General features: G+C 45.7%; 1 long non-coding RNA gene across 1 annotated transcript in view; it reads right to left on the bottom strand.

Annotated features, from left to right (window-relative positions):
• Positions 1-4,702: 4,702 nt before the first annotated feature.
• The window catches only part of LOC115947666, a 2,590-nt gene continuing 522 nt past the window's right edge, over positions 4,703-6,770 (bottom strand). The window contains exons 2-3 of the long non-coding RNA XR_004081530.1: positions 5,158-5,328; positions 4,703-4,768 (exon numbers count right to left, since the gene is read on the bottom strand). This is a non-coding gene — a long non-coding RNA (uncharacterized LOC115947666). The remainder of the gene's footprint in view (positions 4,769-5,157; positions 5,329-6,770) is intronic.

Here is a 6,770-nt window from a genome sequence, read left to right as displayed (position 1 = left end):
CTGGAAAGGAGGCAAGAGCCTGCGGGAACCTCAGGCTTTACAGCACCTACATGTGGGACTGTGTTTGGCCTGACTGTGTTTGGCCAGAAGTTTTTGAAGCACAAACCTGAGCTAAGAAAAATTCTTCATGGAGATACTAGCCCAGGCAGAGAAGGAATGTTTTCAGCTGGGGTCGTGGCATCCAGTGCCCCTTCTTACACGGGACCACAGTGATACACTTGGAGCAGCTTGGTGCAGGGATGAGAGGTACACTGAAGACCAGGAAAACTGGGAAGCCCAACAGGCCTGCTAAGAGTCCAGAGTATTAGGAAACATCTCCTGGGCCAAGCAGACGTGGCTGCAGATGTGGAAGCAGCAGCAAGCACAAGCAAAAATCTGTTCTGGTTTGGAGAAGTAAAACTCAGGCTGTGCAGTGGGAACAGTTCCACCCCAGGCTTTCACTGCTGGGACATGGAGTGTTCTCCTGCAGACAAAGGGTGCTTGTCCTTGGTGTCTTGTCCCCCTGTCCCAGCCCTGCTCCATGGCCTGCTGGCTGTCACACAGCCACAGTGTGCAGGCAAGCCCAGGCAGCCTCGTGCCAAGGGATTTGTGGTTGCCTACAGATGGGACAAGTTTTAACAACAGTGTAGGGTCAGGTCACATCTGTGCACAGCAGCAATGTAGTAATGAGCACTGAAGGGAAAAAAACCCCACCATTCTATTTATAAGCAAGGGAGATGTGTCTAAATCAACATCATTCCAGCTGCTGTGCCATGGGAGACACTTCAGCAGCTCCCAGCCTGCAGCCATAGTGTTTCTTGCCTTCCACGTTTCCTTTACACAGATGTGGTTAGTATAAAACTCATCTTTTCCCCTTCAAGTTAATATCCTTTTAGCTGTGTGGACAATAAAAATAAACCACAACCCCCAGCTTTTTCATAGACTAGGAATCTCATCCAAGCATATGAAACTTAGGAAAAACTTTTACAAGCCCAAAGATAGAAAGGGGGGTTGGAGCTGGATTTACGTAGATGGGGAGGTAAAAGTTTGCTGCTTGGAGGGTACCAGCCTTACCCTCTGGGACTTTTTCAAGATCCATTGCTCCAATCCCCTGAGGTAACTCATCTAATAGATTCTGTTCTGCCCTAGCTTCTGGAACAGGCTTAGTCAACCAGGCAGTGTGAAGAAATACCACAGAAGGCAGTGCCCACAGCTCAAAAAAGCATTTTTCCAGATAAAGTGAAAAGTTCTGCTGCCTCAGGGAGCAGGAACAGCCTCCTGGAAGGCTGGTCTGGTGCTATGTTAGGTCCTGCGTTCATTAGGAACCCAATGCAATGCCTTGTGGCATCTGCATTTTGGAAGGGCTTGTTCCCTTTTCAGTCTCACCTTTCAAGAGATTTATTTTGATTTGTTTCTCAATGGTTTAAACTCTACTGAATATTTCTCTAGCTGGTTTTTGGGGGGGGGAACACTAAACTACTTGAGGCAGCAGCTTCAGTCTACATTGCTCAAGACATCGAGAGGCTGATGGACCATCTCTTTAAGGAGCAGGAGCCACCAGCTGCCTTCTCTTCACACTCTTCCTGTATGAAAAGGGGGGAAGTTAAGTCTCTTCAGACCAGAAAAGATGCCTTCTTTTCAAGCTGCCATGGGTTCTTCAGAAGGCGGTTTTTTTCAGCAGTTCCCTAAGAACATGTACATCACTTCTACTGGAAAACACAGCACCAGGCTCTACTGATAAAGAAAAAGCAGCCCCAGACAAAAGGTGGGGGTTTGCTCTCCTGAGCTGATCTCATTTCTGTGTCATGCAGTGGAAAATTTTGCAATTTTTTTGTTTGTAATTTTTTAGTTTGGTTGAACTTTGACAACTGTTTCATCTTCTCTACAATGCTGTAATTGGGCAAGAGCATCATCACAGTGGATCTTCTGTAACCAGTTTGCTGTTGCCCAGGTGCTGCATTTTCAGACATAACAAGCAGAAAGCAATATTTTAATGTAACCTAACCCCCAGAAACTAAAGCAGGTTTATAAGCAAATATATTCCTGCAGAGACCATCTCAGAGATCTGAGAGATAAAGTAATGTGCTCCCACAAAGCAATGTATTTATGATCTAACCATGCAGGTACAGTTTTCTCAATTGTCATTTTTCTGGCTGTCTAAACTTGAAATCCAAATGACAGCTTCTCATGAAAAAAATCCCAAACAAATTCTGGTTTCTTTGGCTTCAGTCATCTGCCATTTTTTTCACCATCATTTCTTTAAAAATTTCTGTTATCTATTATGAACACATCACTTTTTATATCCATATATCCATTCAATATTTAGAGTCTCACAACAACTCCATAGAATGCTTTCAGATATTTTGAGAATTCTAGAAACGGTGCTTTACCAGTACTCAGAGGGTTTTTTATTTTATTTTATTACATAATGCATTTAATATCTTATTTACTCATCTACAATGCACAGTATTAGCTATGTTCATCTGAATATCTATATGCAACTTCCATTCACTTACATATGCCTTAACAGAAATTGCAATAAATAGCCATTTCTTGTATATTAAAAATGTATATACAAATTAGAATCTTTAATTTTATAATTTATTAAATTTAAATGTCTGTGTTCTTTTGCAAAAAAAAGTGTTTGGCTTTTCCCTGTGCTTTTTTCATTGAGTCGATGTTATGCAGAGATGCTAGAAGAGGAAGAACCAGCATCTTCAGATTCAAAACCAATTCAATTTCTACAACTTAGTGAAGTGGGATTGGGATACACTAGCTGCCAAAGTCCTACATCCTTGTTACAACATCCATTATCCAAGGCTAAATATCATGAAGTCACTGGACCAAAACCTCAGTTGATAACTGCACAGAAATTAATCAAACTCACTTAAACCTGCTTGAGGCCCAAATCCATCCTGGTCCATGTGTCATCTCTTTAAAAGGCTCAGTTATTTGGGCTTCTATTCAGAACTGATGAGTGAATTCTGCTTTGCATGTCCTATTGATAAAGTAATTGCTCCTTTCCATGAAATTCTTGTGCCTACATTCTCCTGCCAAATCCTGCGCACATGTAGCTGTGCTCCCTTTAAAGCATAATTGAATCTTTCTCATCTGATTGAAGTTTGTTGCTTGAGGATTTGAAAGATCCCTGCTTACTGTGATTATTCAGTGAGCACCATGCAGTGCATTCAAGTCCAGCATTCTTTAATCAGGTAACGAGCCACCTCAACACTTTCCATCTGGAAAAGTAATTTACACATTTAAATGCCCCAATAAAACCGTGGACAAGCCCAAACCTGGGGTTCATTTACTGTGATAATTCATGCAGCATTTACAGCTGTGACAAGGGTTATATTTAATTGCCTTTTGCTTTCATAGATTTTGAGATTTTTAGAGTGGCCATGGAAAGGGTATCATGTCCACACCCCAGACACGAGGGACACCCAAGGTGGGCTCAGTCATGTCCAACACCTCTCTCCCCCTGGTCCTGCTCTCTCTGTCTCAAATGACAAAAGATGACTCCTGCAGGAGGCCTTCTCTTCCTCTCCTTGCCTACATCAGATTTTTATCCCTTTTCACCATCATTTGACTCTGACAATTATTTTTTTTTTTAAAGCAGCTCAAGGAGCTGCAGTTCCAGGCCAGGAAAGCAATTTTCAGGTTATTCTTAATTACACCAGGCAGCAGGCAGCTTCTCCAAAGTGCTGTGCAAATTCAACTCCCTTTTCCCACAGTGAGGGGGGCACAGGATGATTTCCATGGTGTTCCCACAGCGTGTTCTGGCTCAACACTCAGCTTTGCTCACAGGGGTCAAAAAAGGCTCCTGAGCCTTCCTGGGAGAGAAATGCCTGGAAACTCCCCTAGGGCTGTGTGTGTGCATGTGAATATGTGTGTGTTTGTGTGTGTGTGTGTGTGTGTGTGTGCATTGCTCACCTTTGCTCTCCCTCTGCCCCCTCCCCATCACCTTTCCCTGTCCCTCCTCCTTTAGCAACTTCCCAAAGCTGAGCCGGGCTCGGAGCGATGGAGCCACAGAACCGCATCAAGCACTTCTAAATCTCATTACAGGAGGGAGCAGAGCAGGATGACACGTGTGGGAGAAGCCTTATCCTGGTTAACCTCTGGGTTTTACGCTTCATCAGCAGAGCGCTCTCCCCAGCATCCCCCGGATGGAGCCGAACCGCGCAGTCCCCGGGGCTCCCGGCAGGCCGGGCACGCCTCGCCTCGGTGGAGCCGCCGCTAGATGGTGGCACGGAACAAAAAGTGCCATTATGGAACGGCCGCTGCACCGTGACCCCGCCGGGAAAATCCCCGGGTCTGGGGAGATGCGCTCAGGAAGGGCCAGGGGAATCAAACCCCCTCGGCTCAGTCCCCATCACGGGTGGATGGAGCCGGAGATGCTGCTGGGCTGCATCGTGCCCTGCCTGGAGGAGGGATCCTGCAGGACAGAAACACAGACAGCACCTGCGGTGGAGAAATAGAGCCATGATCAATCCAACCACACAAAACACCGAAAATAACTCAAGAATAAGTTGTTTTCTGGGGTTATTTCTTAGGGCATCTAAACATATTCCATCTCCTCCAGAAGAAAGTTTGGAGGCCAGTAACATAACAAGAGGTTCCACTGATGATTATAATTTAATTTTTAAGAATACTTTATTAAAGAAACACAACAGCTATGGAAAGACAAATCTGTTTTAGGTGACCCGGGCTGCTGGCAGGACAGGGGGTTTCATGTGACCCCAGGCAGGAGAAGGTTTTCAAGTGATGGCAGTGCTGCCCTCACTGAGACCTGCAACAATTCACAGTGCTCAGCTCTTCAGCTTCTTTTTGTGGTGCATCCAAGAGCGACCAATCCACACCAGCGTTCAGGCACTTTGGGACATTTATAATATAAAATGATGATGAAAAATTCATCTATGCAAAGATACAGTTTAATCATAGGCGGATCAGTAATAACAGAAATGGCATTTTTGGAGCAAGCATTCAAAGTTGCACCTTGTTTCTTTTAAATTAAGATTTTTTTTGAGGACGCAGGTGATGAAAGAAAAAACCAAATAGCTGTGGTTGAGGTAAACAAAAAAAGAGGTATATTATATTTGTCCCTCCCATCTAGCATGTTCTATTCACTCCATCATAACTTTAAGAAGGAGGTAACTCCAGCAGGGAGGAGACACTTACCAGGGCAGAAGAACCATCTTGAAGACTCTTTTTAAAGAGAATGTATCCATGCACATTGCACACGTGGATTTTGTTTCTTCCTCACAAAATGTTTTTCCCAAGCTCCATACTGCAGCTGCTTAGCATAGCTGGTGTCTGAGGGTTTTTTCCTTTTGATGGTAATCACATTTCCTGCAAGCAAGAAGGAAAAACTGAAGCTCTGAGTTACTACAGCATGATCCCTGATGATCATTGCTGTTAGTGAATTTAATGCATGAAATGTTGTGGGTCATTTCAGCTAAATTCAGCTGTTTGGCACCAGAAGTCCAGACAAATAGCTTAAGCATACATACCTGTTATATTGAAATAATAAACAATGGCTATTTCCAGAAAAAAATAATCTGCTTGGAACCATATCCCAAAGGGATGCACAAGTCTGTTGAGCTGCTTATTTCTTTTTAATGGAGATTAAAAAAAAACCAACTGAATGATGAGTGTGGGCTTGGGTGACTAAATCAGCTGTTACAGCCAATTCCAGCCTCAATGCTGGTAACACAGAATATCTGCATTAAAACTAAAGTAGTGATTTTTAATTTAGAATTTCTGCTTTTTCTTCATCCCTCCAGCAGGTCAGGACAGGCATTGTGGGGAGCAGCAAGGCTCAGAAATGCAGTCACGCTGCCTGGCCTGGGCACACAGGGGTGTTGTGTGGGATGGCTATTCCCAGGAAAGAGCAGCAGTTGTTGGGGCTGCCTCTGAGGACAGTGTTGGGAAATAAATACAGAAGGAAGACTCTGCTGCAACACGACAATTCATCTCCCCACGCAATGTGATGCTGCAAGAGAGGCTATGAGAGGGGCACAGGGGTTGCTCCAGAATTGCAATCAGTTTGCAGCATGTTAATAAGCCAGGAAACAAAGGCAAATCTCTGCTGCCCAGGGACCCACAAGGTCGGATGCTGCCAGTCCTCCTGGCAAAGCAATTTGCTGTAATGCACTTATGTGGGCTCAGAGAAACACAAATGGGGATGATCCTGGGAGCGGTGGGAGAGGGGGGTTGGTGGAGCACAGCCATGGGAGGTGCCTGGCAGGGCTGGCTGCTGCTGTGCCTCCACAGCAACTTATGGAACGGCCGCTGCCCAGGGATGTAGAGCTCAATCCAGGGATGCACAGCTCAGCCCAGGGAGGAACAGCTTGGCCCAGGATGTAGGGCCTAATCCAGGGATGTAGAGCTCAGCCCAGGGATGTACAGCTTGGCCTAGAGATGCTCAGATCAGAGCAGAATGGGAGCAGGGACAGAAGGGAGCAGGGACAGAAGGGAGCAGCGCTAAAGAAGCTACAAACACCCCCTGCCTCTTGGGAAAACCAGCACAATTTTGTTCACTAAATAAGAAGAAAAACGGCCCCAAACACTAAGGATTCCCCTTCAAGCAATAAAGCATGAAGGAGCTATGGCTCCTCTTTTCCCACCCCAGCTTGGAGCACAGGCAGCCCTTCCCCTCCCTCATCACGGCCGCGACCCCGCGGTCCCTTCCGCATGGGGAATGGTCGCCAGGCGATGAGCGATGTAGGACGGCCATTCCCGGCCGGGCAATGAGCCGCAGGGATTTGGGATGGCCATTCCCGGCCGGGCAA

Source organism: Geospiza fortis, unplaced genomic scaffold (genome assembly GCF_000277835.1).
Source record: "Geospiza fortis unplaced genomic scaffold, GeoFor_1.0 scaffold55, whole genome shotgun sequence".
Classification (NCBI taxonomy): domain Eukaryota; kingdom Metazoa; phylum Chordata; class Aves; order Passeriformes; family Thraupidae; genus Geospiza; species Geospiza fortis.
Note: the sequence above shows the minus strand (reverse complement) of the source record. Positions and strands in the feature narration are given on the sequence as shown.